This window comes from Dasypus novemcinctus, chromosome 14, assembly GCF_030445035.2.
Source record: "Dasypus novemcinctus isolate mDasNov1 chromosome 14, mDasNov1.1.hap2, whole genome shotgun sequence".
Taxonomy (NCBI): domain Eukaryota; kingdom Metazoa; phylum Chordata; class Mammalia; order Cingulata; family Dasypodidae; genus Dasypus; species Dasypus novemcinctus.
Window position 1 is genome coordinate 67,632,267 of NC_080686.1, and position 15,195 is coordinate 67,647,461.

The window sequence follows — 15,195 nt, forward strand, 5'->3', positions numbered from 1 at the left end:
CACGCTAAGGGACCAGCAGTTTTACTCACCATTGCTTTTGCACTATTGGTGAAAATGTTGAGTAAAAAGGCAAATAACGTCTTAATAGTATAATGAAAATAAGTTAGACCTCATGGATGCTCTAAGAGGGTTTCAGTGACCACTAGGGTCTGCTAGAGAAGAGTGGAGAAAGTGAAGAATAATTGTCTAGGAGAATGGATGGGTGAACAGACCAGGCAGTATTAATGGCCTGCTTATGGGTAGTGCTCATCAACTTAAAGTATGACCAGTCCATATGCTGTGTATTTTCTACTAGCCAGATTCAGAAACATTGTGGCAGCTTAGAGTGGGAGTGGCTTTTACCAAGCAAGGATAAAAAAGTGCAAGGAGGCAAGGGAATTGAGGATATATCCAATGATGTGATTATAATGATAGACCATTAAATCTAAACCAGGTTAAAAGAAAAGTGAGAACTTGAACGAGATGAGGGTCAGTGACTATTTGGTAAGATCAAATTATTGTAGGTCCCACCATGGTTGAAGAATTTTCGGAGTTGGGTCCTGAAGTGACAGGCAGAAAAAGAGCAGGTAATGAGAGAATGAGATATTTGAAATAGAGATTATGGAGGGGCATCAGTTATTGGTAATGACAAGGCCTGAAGAATGACCTTAAGAAGAAGTAGCTGATCTGGGATGGAGAACAAGATCATTGGAGGAGAGGTCAGGGAAGCCAGAGTCAAGGGATTGGGAGAATTATCAGGTGACTGTTGAAATCAGTGAAAATTGTGTTAGGGGTAATTTTGGAAAGAGACTCAATGACCCAGGAGCTAAAGTATTTATGGAATGAGAGCGAGTGACTATAGCAAGATGGTCAATGAGTGGTATAGTCTGAAGAAATGAGAGTCAAAATTGGGGGTAAATGGAGTTAAGGAGAAGAGAGGGAGAATGGCATGGAAACAGCAATGAGGAACAAGGAAGACTCCCACCCAATTGCCAATCTGACTTAAGGCTGGGCTAATTAGCTACTAACATGAGAGTTTTATAGTCCTGACGTGGAGGAATGAGATTGGTCCCAGAATCAGGAAACAAGAACCCAGCAGGTAGATATAACACGGTTTTCAATTGTTAGAGTAAATTAGGGCACAACACAGCTAAGGGCGTGGACATGCTAACCATGTATGTTGAATATACTTGCCTAATAGTCATAACACTTTGCCTCATTTCTCCTCAGTCTACATATAAATATTAAATAAGATATACATTATATAACATGTGCTAGAATAAAGGCATTCTCTATGCTTAAGTTTATCTAATATATATTTGTGTGTTTTTCCTACTTTCTTTTTTTAAAATATAAAAATAGTTTTATAAGAATGCCATGTGATAATGAATACTGGGCATTTTTTTTTTCTTTTTCTTTTGAAATATTCTCAAACTTACAAGACAGTTGCCAAAATAATACAAATCCAATACAGAGAACCCCGACATATCCTGAAACCCGCAAAAACCCAGATCCACAAATTTTAACTCTTTTTTTGCCATATCATACTATCATATCTCTCTTTCTTCCTATCTAACATGTATCTTTCTATTTATTTTCTGAAAATTGAGAACAGTGACATATATCATAATTGTTGAACGTATAATACTTGCATGGACATTTCCTACGGGTAAGGATATTCATTTATGTAATCACCTTAAATGCAGCGATTGAGGTAAAGAAATTTAACGTTGATATAAAAAACTTGGGAAGTGGATTTGGCTCAACTGATAGAGCATCTGCCTACCATGTGGGAGATCTAGGGTTCAAACCCAGGGCCTCCTGACCCATGTGGTGAGCTGGCCCACGTGCAGCGCTGATGCATGCAAGGAGTGCCGTACCTTGGAGGGGTGTCTGTTGTGTAGGGGAGCCCCTTGTGCAAGGAGTGCACCCCATAAGGAGAGCTGCCCTGTGTGAAAAAAGCGCAGCCTGCCCAGGAGTGGCACCGCACATGTGGAGAGCTGATGCAGCAAGATGATGCAACAAAAAGAGACACAGATTCCTGGTGCCATTGACAAGAATACATGTGGATACAGAAGAACACATAGCAAATGTACACAGAGAGCAGACAATGGAGCAGGGCGGGAAGGAGAGAGAAATAAATAAAAAATAAATATTAAAAAAAACCAACAAACTTACATTCTATATTCTAATTTTCCCTTATGTCCCAGTAATGTCCTTTTGAGGCTTTTCTCCTCCATTCTTAGATCCCATCTAGTATCGTATATTGCATTTAATTCTAATTATCTCTTAGTTTGTCTTTCTTTTTTTAAAATTGTGGAAAGATATATAGAACACAAATCTTCCCAGCCTAAACCTCCCAAGCATATCATTCAGTGGGATTAATTATACTTACAATGATGCCATACCTTCACCACCATCTATTACTAGAATTTTCTCTTCATCCTAAAAAGAAACTGTATAGTCTTTTTGCATAAACTTCTTACTGTTCCTGCCCCCCATCCCTGGTAAACTTGTACTCTACTTTCTGTCCCTATGAGTTTGCGTATACTCTGATTTTTTCTGTGTTGTTACCATGGGGCTTAGATTTAACATTCAAAATCTATAGAAATCTTGTTTGCTTTGATATTAACTTAACTTCAATAATATACATAAACTATGTTCCTGTATCTCTCTATCCCTCCACCTTTATGAGTTCTTGTCACAAATTACATATTTATACATTATGAGTTCAAAATGATTGATTTAGCATTACATTTTATGCATTTGCCTCTTAGATCCTGTAGGAAATAAAAAGTGGAGCTAAATAAAAAATACAATGCGACAGGTATTTATATGAACCTATGTCATTATTTATAGAAGATCTTTATCTTCCCTTCTGTTTTCGGTCAATTGGTTATTGCCCTTTCTACCTGCAGATCTCCCTTTAGCATTTTGTGTAGGGCCGGTCTAGGGGTGACAAACTCCCTCGCTTTTGTTTATCTTAGAATGTCTTAATCTCATCCTGCCCACTTTCATTTTAGAAAGACAATTTTGCTGGATTGGCGAATGTTTGTTTTTCAGCACTTTAAATGTGTCATACCACTGTCATCTTGCTGCCACGGTTTCCAATGAGAAATTGGCCCTTCACTTTATCAAGGCTTCCTTGTATGTAGCACATTGATTCTCTCTAGAGGCTCTCAGAATTCTCTTTATCTTTGGTATTTGACAGTTTGTTTCTAATATGTTGTGTTGTGGATCTATTTGGTTTTATCCTGTTTGAAGTTTGAGTATTTTGGATGTGAATATTCATGTCTTTCATTAAATTGGGGAGGGGGGTTCAGCCATTATTTCTTTGAATATTCTATCTGCCCCTTTTCTTTTCCTTCTTCTGAGATTGCAACAATACGTATATTGGTAGGCTTGATGGTTTCCCACAAGTTCCTGGGGTTCTGTTCACTTTTTCTCATTCTTTCCACTTTCTGTTCCTCAGACTAAATATTTCAATCTTATCTTCAAGCTTATTTTCTTCTTCTAGCTTCAATATGCTGTTGGACCACTGTAGGGAATTTTTAATTACCATTACTGTGGTCTTCAGTTGTATTTGGTTCTTTTTTATAATTTCCAACTCTCTATTGATATTCTATTTGTGTTCATCTTTCATTTTCCTGATTTCTTTCAGTTTTTTATCCATGTTTTCCTTTAATTCTTCGCATATTTAGGACCTTTTTAAAAAATTTTTTTGCCTGGAATGTCCCAGGTCTGGTCATCCTCATTAATAGTTCTTAATGCTTTAGTTTTCTCCTTTGCCTGGGCTGTTGCTTCCTGTTTTATGTATGTTTTGTAATCTTTTGTAGAAACCTGGATATTTTTATTTATTTTATTTATTTATTTATTCATTTTTTAAAGATTTATTTATTTATTTCTCTCCCCTTCCCCCCCACCCCAGTTACCTGTTCTCTGTGTCTATTTGCTGTGTCTTCTTCTTTGTCTGCTTCTGTTGTTGTCAGCGGCTCAGGAATCTGTGTTTCTTTTTGTTGCGTAATCTTGTTGTATCAGCTCTCCGTGTGGGCAGCACCATTCCTAGGCAGGCTGCACTTTTCCTTTGTGCTGGGTGGCTCTCCCTATGGGGCACACTCCTTGCGTGTGGTGCTCCCCTATGCGGGACACCCCTGTGTGGCACGGCACTCCCTGTGCGCATCAGCACTGCACGTGGGCCAGCTCCACATGGGTCAAGGAGGCCTGGGGTTTGAACCGTGGACTTCCCATGTGGTAGATGGACGCCCTAACCACTGGGCCAAGTCTGCTTCTCTGGATGTTTTTATATTTTCATGTGTTATCCCTGGAATTTAGATTTTCAGACATCTGTTCCTTAAGCTTGTATCCAGCTATTGTAATGATAGAGCTTTCTTTGAATGCCAGGAGCTAACGATAAAAAAACAAAAAAACAACAACAAAAAAACAACAACAAGGAATAAAAGAAAACACCCTTCCCAGTCTTTGCATGTCAGATTGACCTGACAGTACCTCTAGGTCAAAGCATAGGAGCCTCCTTGTTCCTTCCTTCCCAGGCCTCTTGTCTTGGGCAAAAAGTGTTTGGCCCTAGAAATTCCCCCTTTTATATCGATACAAATGTCCCCTCTTTCCTGGGAAATATTTCCTTCATGGTCGTGGGCACTGCACTGTAAGTACCACAGCGAGCAATCCCTTACCCCAGTAGGAAAACTCTGTAAGCTGCCTTCTACATGAAGGGCAAATTCTGGGAAAATGAATTCCTCCGGCCACCACCAGGTATATTGGATTGGAGTTTCATGTTCCCTTTATGTTCAGGAGTGTAATTCCACACCTTTTGGAACTGGGGCCAGGGATCCACACAGGGACAATATGGAGCCATGATGGATGGAGAGGGGCACCAGGAGATCCTAGCACCTCTGATCGATTGGCAATTGCTCTGTTACTGTAGTACTTTGTGTTTTCTAGAGCTTTGAAAAATATGTTTCTGCTAGTTCTTGCTGGTTGTTCAAAGCATCTTTGGGGGATGGAGCCCTGAAGTTTCTCCCTTGCCATCTTAATCAGGGCAGAGCCCTGGCCTTTTTTTTTTTTTTTTAAATTGAAGAAGTTGCAGGTTTAAAGAAAATTCATGCAGAAAATACAGGGTTAAAAAAGAAAAGAGAGGAAAGCGGACTTGGCCCAGTAGTTAAAACATCCGTCTACCACATGGGAGGTCCATGGTTTGAATCCCGGGCCTCCTTGACCCGTGTGGAGCTGGCCCATGTGCAGTGCTGATGCACGCAGGGAGTGCTGTGCCACGCAGGGGTGTCCCCGCGTAGGGGAGCCCCATGTGCAAGGAGCGCGCCCGGTAGGGAGAGCCACCCAGTGCAAAAGAAAAGTGCAGCCTGCCTAGGAATGGCGCTGAACACACAGAGAGCTGATAAAAAGAAACACACAGATTCCTGTGCCTCTGACAACAACAGAAGTGGACAAGGAAGAACATGCAGCAAATAGACACAGAAAACAGACAACCGGGGCGGGGGGAGGGTGAAATAAAATAAAATAAATAAATATCTTTTAAAAAAATAAAAGAGAATTATCCTAAGTGACAGAAACTAGACACAAAGTACTACATATTATTTGATTCTACTTACATAAATTGTAAATATAAATAAATTGATAAAGATGGAATTAGAGTAGCAGATATGTATGGAAGGAGAAGGATAGAAGGATTGAGGGGTGATTGCCAAGAGTGGGGGCTTTTCTTTTTGGAGTAATGAAGATGCTTTAATATTGACTGTGGTGATGAATGAAAAACTCTGTAATTATACCAAAAGCCATCGAATGCACAATCTGGATGGATTGTATAGTATGTAAATATATCTCAATAAACTTGCTTTAAAATAAAGCAGTTTATAATCCATCACATACAATTATGCAATCCGTCACACACAAGTTTTCCTTATTATTAATACTTTGCATTAGTATGGTACTTTTGTTACAATTGATGAAACAATATTATTTAAACCATATTATTCAGTGAAGTCTGTAGTTTACAACAGGATTCGTGCTTGTGTTATACACTCCTGTGAGGTTTTATTTTAAAGTTTTTATTCTAGTAACATATATACAACTTAAAACTTCCACATTCAAATATAAAATTCAGTGGTCTTAATTACATTCAAAATGTTGTGCTACCATCACCACCACCATTAAGAAAATTTTTCATCACCCCAAACAGAAACTCTGTATCAATTATGTATTAACTCCTCATTATACCTACCCCTACCCTAGTCCTGGTAAACTGTATTCTAGTTTCTGAGTCTGTGACTTTGCTAATTCTAGTTATTTCATATCTGTAAGATCATGCGATATTTGGTTTTTGAATCTGACTTATTTCACTCAGCATGATGTCATTAAGGTAGGGCCCACTGACAAGGCACTAAATTCCAAAGCCAACCACCATGATCATAGAACCTGTGTGTCTCTGTAGCCCTCAGGAGCACTAGGACCTGGGATTCTGCTGAGGCATGCATAAGTGTGACCCCTCTGATGACCTCCTGATTCTTTTTTGAAGACTAAGTCATATGAACTCATTTATCTTTACCATTTCCCTTTTATTCAAGGTCTCTTTCTAGTTGCATTACCAGTTAGTGATTAGTAATAATCCCTTGGCCCCAGGGACACTCATCCCTGGGAATCAAGTCCCATGCTGGGGGGAAGGTAATGAATTTACATGCTGAGTTTGGCTTAGAGAGTGGCCACATTGAGCAACATGGAGGCTCTGAGGAGGCAACTCTTAGGCACCCTACAGCGCTAGGTCCAGTTCAAATTTCAGGCTCATAAGCATTGTCATCAGTATCAAGGGCTCATTATTGGACTATGCTTCTTCACTGGTCTTTGCCATTGCACTTGGGGGATTGTTTTGTTCCATCGTGGAATGTGACAGAGGTCCCCTGGCTAGGAACTTAGCACTCCCTCAGTTGTCATTTGTAATTACAACTACTATGAAAATATTCAACATATATCTGAACAATTTTATGTACTCTGTATACATGCCCTGGAGAATTCCCTCCCAACCATGTGTCCCCCATCAATAACACCCCATACCAACGTTTCTCTCCTGCCATAGTTGAAACCCTCTGTGGTCCAAAACGTCTTCAAAAATGAAGCCTAATATATAGCCAAATTCAATTAATAGGAATATGATATAGTAGTGATAGGTTTAAAGATTAGAAATGGAATACATACTAATTTAGAAAAATTAAAATGAAGTAAAAATAAATTGGGGTATTGAGAAATGAAAAATATCATAAAACTTTGTTTTTGATGTTTTGCCTTTCATCACTGTAATAGGTGTTGCTCTGTATGTACAGTGGCAAGGCATTTTCTTTCATTTCTTTCTCAGTGTCTACATTCTTTTTTTTTCTTCTACTTTTTAATTTTGTCTTCAAAAAAGTTTTAGATCACAGTATAGTCACATAAACAATATAGGGTACTCCCATATATCCAACATCAAACACTTTCCCCCTTCCCCAGCAATGATCTTTTTTACATGTTCATGTTATATTTGCTACAGCTGATGTACAGATATTGAAACATAGCTATCAAACATGGTTCCATTTTGGTTTACATTATGTTTATATTTTAGACTGTACAATTTTCTAAATTTCTAGTTACATTATGATTTACATTTTAGACTATACACTTTTATAAATTTTTGGTGTCATGTAACATGTCCTATATCCATCATTGCACGATCTTGTGGAACACTTCCACTGCCCCCCAGTTATCCTGCTTCCATCTATTCTATTCCTCTCTCCCCCTTCCCTCAGGGCCTACAGTGACAATTGGTCTTCATTACTTGAAGGACCAGATTCACAGATACTTGCAACAATGCTGAGGGCTTGATATACTTGACTGCTATCCCCAATATGGAGCCACCAATTCTCTCAAGGGACACAATTCCCTCTGTTTGAGAGCATCAGGCCTCCCCAGGATGTGGGTACACTTTCCCACTCATTATTTGGCTCTCCACCCAATGATATAACACACTGTGGCAAGAAGAGCACTCACACATTCCCTAGCAGTCAGGCCCTGTGCCAGATGCCCCCTTAAGCACCTTTAAACAGGTAATCCTTCCTTATAATATTTTCTAAAGAGTTTTCTCAACAATATAGTTTCAATCACATACCCAACAATCTCCCATGTTCAACAGTTCCCCCAGCCCTCCCCCAATTCCTTGGACCATCTGACCCATCCTCCCAACCCTAGCCCCGCTCAAGGCTGCAAAGTCCTACCCAAAGTTATCCCTATGCCTCCATCTTATCCTTTCCCTATATAAATACTTACCTCCAGCTTAATTTAGATTTCACCCATATAGGCATCAACTTGCAACCTTCCTCTCTCCGCCGACTTCCTATAAGCCTATCATTCAGTCTTTAGCTCTCTGAGACAGCTTCATTTGCCTATTTCATATCAGAGAAGTCATGTAGTATTTGTCCTTCAATGCCTGGCTTGCTTCATTCAACATAAGGTCCTCAAGATTCATTCATGTTATCACATGTGTTTGTACTGTATTCCTTCTTATAGTGGAGTAGTATTCCATTGTATGTATATACCACGTTTTATTTATCCATTCATCTGTTGATGGGCATTTGGGTTGATTCCAACTTTTGGCAATAGTGAATAATGCCACTATGAATATTGGTGTGTGTATATTGGTTCGTATCCCTATTTTTAGTTCTTCTGGGTATATACCCAGCAGTGGAATTGCTGAGTCATATGACAAATCTATAACTAGTTTTTTTAGAAACTGTCAAACTATCCTCCAGAATGGCTGGATCCTTCTGCATTCCCACCAGCAGTGGATGAGTGTTCCCATTCCTCCACATCCTCTCCAACACTTGTAGTCTTGTGTTTTTTTTATAGCTGCCAGTCTTATGGGAGTAAGATGGTATCTCATTGTAGTTTTGATTTGCATTTCCGTAATAGCTAGTGATTTTGAAAATTTTTCATGTGCTTTTTAGCCATTTGTATTTCTTCTTTGGAGAAGTGTCTGTTCAAATCTCTTGACCATTTTTAAATTGGGCTGTTTTTTATTTTTGAGATCTAGGAGTTTTTTATATATGCAGGATATTAGTCTCCTATCAGATATATGGTTAGCAAATATTTTCTCCCATTGGGTAGGCTGTCTTTTTGCTTTCTTGACAAACTCCTTTAAGGTGCAAAAGGCTTTAATTTTGAGGAAGTCCCATTTATCTATTTGTTCTTTTGCTTCTCGTGCTTTGGGTGTGAAGTTCAAGAAGCCATTTCCTATTACAAGGTCCTGTAGATAATCTCCTACATTGTTTTCCAAGGTCTTTATGGTCTTGGCTCTTATATTTAGGTCTTTGATCCATCTCAAGTTGATTTTTGTATAAGGTGTGAGATGGTAATCCTCTTTCATTCTTTTGCATATGGAGATCCAATTCTCCGGGCACCATTTGTTGAAGATGCCATTCTCTCCCAGTTGAGTGGGCTTGGTGGCCTTGTTGATTATCAGATGACTGTATATATGAGGATCTATATCAGAACTCTCAGTTTGGTTCCATTGGTCAATGTGTCTATCCTTGTGCCAATACCATGCCATTTTCACTACTGTAGCTTTGTAGTATGTTTTGAAGTCAGGTAGTGTGATTCCTCCAATTTCGTTTTTCTTTTTAAATATGTCTGTGGTTGTTCAGGGCCTCTTTCCTTTTCAAATAAATTTCATAGTTAGTTTTTCTAGTTCATTAAAGAATGCTGTGTGGATTTTTATTGGGATTGTATTGAATCTGTAGATCAGTTTTGGTAGGATAGACATCTTAATATTATTTACTCTTCCTATCCATGAACAAGGAATATTCTTCCATTTATTTAGGTCTTCTTTGATTTCCTTGAACAGTGTTGTATAGTTTTCTGTGTATAAGTCATTTACACCTTTAGTTAAATTTATTCCTAGGTATTTGATTTTTTAATTTACTATTGTAAATGGTATTTTTTTCTTGATTTCCTCCTCAGATTGCTCATTATTGGTGTACAGAAATGCTACTGATTTTTGTGCATTGATCTTATAACTGTGACTTTACTGAGCTCATCTATAAGTTCTAGAAGCTTTGTTGTAGACTTCTTAGTGCTTTCTATGTATAGGATCATGTCGTCTGCATGATCTTATACATTGAAATTTTGACTTCTTCCTTTCCAATTTGGATGCCTTTTATATCTGGTTATTGCCTCAGTGCTCAAGCAAGTACTTCTAACACAATATTAAATAGAAAGGGTGAAAGGGTGATAGTGGGCATCCTTGTCTTGTTCCTGATCCTAGAGGGAAAGATTTTAGGATTTCACCATTGTAAATGGTATTAGCTGTGGGTTTTTCATATATACCCTTATTATGTTCAGAAAGTTTCCTTCTATTCTGATCTTTTGCAGTGTTTTCATCAAGAAAGGGTGCTGTATTTTGTCAAATGCTTTTTCTGCATCTATAAATATGATCATGTGATTTTTCCCATTCAATCTGTTTATGTAGTGTATTACATTAATTGATTTTCTTACTTTGAACCATCCTTGCATACCAGGAATGAAACCCACTAGGTCATGATGTATAATTCATTTAATGTGCTGTTGAATACAATTAGTAATTATTTTGTTGAAGATTTTCACATCTAGGTTCATTAGAGAGATTGGTCTGTAATTTTCCTTTCTTGTAGTATCTTTGTTTGGCTTTGGTAATAGGGTAGTATTGGCATCATAGAATGAGTTAGGCAATGTTCCTTCTATAGGAGACTTTAAGCAAGATTGGTTAGTTCTTTCCAGAATGTTTGGTAGAATTCACCTGTGAAGCCATCTGGTCCAGGGCTCTTCTTAGTTGGGAGTTTTTTTTTTAAAGATTTATTTACTTATTTATCTCCCCTTCCCCACCCCCCACCCCGGTTGTCTGTTCTTTGTGTCTATTTGCTGCATGTTCTTCTTTGTTCACTTCTGTTGTTGTCAGTGGCACAGGAATCTGTGTTTCTTTTTTTGTTGCGCCATCTTGTTGTGTCAGCTGTCTGTGTGTACGGGGCTATTCCTGGGCAGGCTGCCCTTTTTTTCACGCTGAGCAGCTCACCTTATGGGGCACACTCCTTGCACATGGGGCTCCCCTACGCAGGGGACACCCCTGTGTGGCAGGGCACTCCTTGCGTGCATCAGCACCGTGCATGGGCCAGCTCCACACGGGTCAAGGAGGCCCGGGGTTTGAACCGTGTACCTCCCATGTGGTAGACGGATGCCCTAACCACTGGGCCAAGTCTGCTTCCCAGTTGGGAGGTTTTTAATGACTGATTTTTTGTGATTGGTTTGTTGTGATTATCAATTTCTTTCATCAATGTAGGCTGCTTATGTGTTTCTAGGAATTTGTCCATTTTCACTAAATTGTCCTTCTTGTTGGAATATAGTTTTTTTAAGTATCCTCTTATGATAGTCTTTATTTCTGTGGGGTCAGTGGTGATATCACCTTTCTCATTTCTTATTTTGTGAATTTGCATCTTCTCTCTTTTTTTCTTTGTAGTCTAGCTACGGATTTGTCAATTTTATTGATCTTCTCAAAGAACCACCTCTTTGTTTTGTTTATTTTTTCAAGTGCTTTCTTATTTTCTATTTCATTTAGTTCTGCTCTGATCTTTGTTATTTCTTTCTTCTTCCCTTGGGGTTAGTTTGTTGTTTTTTTACTAACTCCTCCAATTTAGTTCTTCAGTTTTAGCTCTTTCTTCTTTTTTGATGTGTGAATTTATGGCTATGAGTTTCCCTCTCAGTACAGCTTTTGCTGCATCTCATAAGTTTTGATATGCTGAGTTATCATTTTCATTAGTTTCAAGGTAGTTATTAATTTCTCTTGAGATTTCCTCCTTGACCCACTGTTTTTTTTAAGAGTGTGTTGTTTTATTTCCATATCTTGGTGCCAAATCTGGTTCTCTGGCCCTTGCAGATTTCCAGCTTCACTCCACTCTGGTCAGAGAAATTATTTTGTATGATTTCAATCTTTCTGTGTTCATTGAGACTTTATCTGTGGCCTAGCATGTGGTCTATCTTGGAGAATGATCCATGTGTGCTTGAGAAGAATGTATATCCTGTTGTATTTGGGTGTAATATTCTGTATATGCCCATTAGGTCCAGCTCCTCTAATATATTGTTCAAAGTCTTTGTTTCTTTATTGATTTTCTGTTGAGATGTTCTGTCCAATGGTGATAGTGGTGTATTAAAGTCCCCCAATATAATTGTAGAGGCATCTAGTCCTCCACGTTTTCCAGTGTTTGCCTCACATATTTGGAGGTGCCCTTGTTAGGGGCTAAAAGTTTATGATTGTTCTTTCTTCTTGAAAGAGTATTCCTTTTACTAATATGTAGCATCCATCTTTGTCTGTCACAATAGTTTTGCATTCAAAGTCTATTTTGTCTGATATTAATATAGCTCCTCCTGCCCTTTTTGGTTATTGTTTATCTGTAAGGTTGTTTTCCAGCCTTTTACTTTCAACCTCCTTGAATCCCTGGGTCTAAGATGTGTTTCTTGTAGACAACATATAGATGGGTTATATTTTCTTATCCATTTTTCCAATCTGTGTCTCTTAACAGGTGAATTTAATCCATTGACATTCAGTGTTATTACTTTCAAGGAATTAATAGCCATATTAATAGCCATAATAATAGCCATATTTTCTTTGGATTTGTGTTTGTCATATGTTGTTTGATTTTTTCCACTCTTTTTGTCTTTTTAGTTGTTCTTACACTCTCCTCCAACTCTGTCTCTCCTGTTTTTTTCTTTCCTCCTGCAGAACTTCCTTTAGCATTTCTTGAAAGACAGGTTTCTTGTTGGCACACTCTCTTAGTTTCTACTTATCTGTGAATATTTTGAACTCTTCATTATTTTTGAATGCTAGCTTTGCTGGATAGAGTATTCTTGGTTGGAAGTTTTTTTCTTTTAGTACCTTGATTATGTCAACCACTGCCTTCTTGCCTCCATGGTTTCAGATGAGAAATCAGCACTTAATCTTATGGGCCCTCCTTGTGTATGTGGTGGTTCTCTTTTCTCTTGCTGCTTTTAGTATTTTCTCTTTGTCTTGAGTATTGGACAATTTGACAAGTATATGTCTCAGAGTAGGCCTGTTGGGATTTTTGCTGTTTGGGGTGTATTGTGCTTCCTGGACATGTACATGCATTTCCCTCAATAGATTTTGGAAGTTTTCAGCCATTATTTCCTCCAACACTTGTTCTGTCCCTTTTTCCTTCTCTTCTCCTTCTGGGATGCCTATAACATGAATGTTTGTGTTTTGTGTTGTCATTCAGGTCCTTAGGTCCCTGCTGGATTTTTTTCTATCTTTTTATCAATCAATTCTATTATCTGTTTGATTTCATATGTACTGTCTTCCATATCACTAATTCTTTCCTTTGCCTCTTCAAATCTGCTGTTATTTGCTGAGGGTGTAGTTTTGATTTCTTGGATTGTGTTGTTCATTACCATCATATCTGTTATCTTTTTGTGTATGATTACAATTTCTTCTATATGCTTTCCAAGCATTTTCTTAATATCCTTAATCTCTTCCTTCACTTCATTAAATTGGTCCATGATATATGTTTTGAGAGCTTTGATTAGTTTTTTGATGTTCTGCTCCTCTTCCTGGATTTTAGTTTGTTCATTGTATTGGGCTATGTTTTCTTGATTATTGGTATGATTTGTAATTTTTTGTTGCTATCTGGTCATCATTTTCTCTTGATGGGTTTATTCAGTTTATTTGCTTTTCCATCTAGTCTCAGTGTTTATTTAGGTGTTGTTTTTCTGTGCTTGGTAAGTCTTCTCTTTGACACTTTTTTCTTCTTATTCTATTTCCTTGTTGTTGTCTAAGTTCCCTTGAAGGAAAATGTTAGGGCCGGGGAAAGCAATAGGGGTAAGAAAAGAAAAACTATAATAGTAGCATTGATAGTAAATGTAAGCAGAAGAACCATGTGAGATCTAGGAGAATGGATATTAAAGTCATGTAAACTGTGTAGAGTTATGACAGTAAAAAAGTGGAGTACATACAATGAGATGGTAAACTGATTATGGGAAAGAATATAGTGTGAATTAAAAGGCCAGTGTGGTAAGGAGAGAGGGTTAGAGAAAAGAAAGGACAATAATATAAAGAGTGAATAAAAGATAGAAAGCAGAATAGAGGTATTAGAAATAAAACATCAGAAAAATTGGGGGCTAAACAAGGAGAGGTGGAACGTAAGAGAAACATTAGAATATTGAGAATAGAAAGATGTAAAGAAAAGGGGATGCATTGGTAGTAGAAATCAGTACACACAGAAAGGGGAAATTGAGAATGAGAAAGCACAGCAAATAAGAAACACTGTCTGTAGCACCTAGTATAAAAAAAGAAAAAAGAAGAAAAATAAAAAAAGGGGAGAAAAAGCAAGCAATGAAAAAGAAAAGAAAAGGAAAGGAAAGGAAAATAGGTCCTTGGGGGGATAAAGAGGAAAGAAAAACAAGAAAACAAACCAACAAAAAAGACCAGACGAGACCTCAAGCAAGGAATCCTCTTTGCAAATGAATAAACTGCTTAGGAGTCTGACCTTCCCCCTTTCTTCCTTACTCACTTCCCTCTCTCCCAGGGCAGCAGGAAGGATGTGTGAGGGCTCCCCTCAGAGTTTCAAATGGGACTCTAGTGAACCAACTCACCATAGAAAATAATGACCCTTAGTTTCTTAGAGAGAGCACTCACACCTTGCTAGGAACCCTAAATATGCTATTGGAAGCCTGCAAAGCACATCCTACTGTCCCTCTCCCTTAGGTGTGCTGTGTGTGTGTGTGGGGGGCTAGTTAATTTTCTGACTCCACCTTCTCCCAGAACAAGTTTCTTAACCCAGGGCATTTAGGTAAATCGGGCCCTCTCAGCAGATTCACCTCTCCTCTCTTCCTAGGCTCTTTCCAAGTCAGCTGGCATGCTCCTCCAAGCTCGAAAAAAGGGCGGACCAGAAAACTGAAACTGCACCCCTTCGGCCCCTATGCACACCCCACCAAAACCCTCCCACTCCTGGAGCTAGTCTGAGACTGTAGGGCTAGGGAAATGCCAGAATTTGGGGAGTGCTGGGCTTGGGGAATGCAGGCTCAGGGTATGTGGGTCTGGGAAATATGGGCCACAGGGAATGCAGCACTCGGGGAACACAAGGCTCAGGGAGTAGGGCCTGGGGATCACGTGCCTGGGGAACCAGG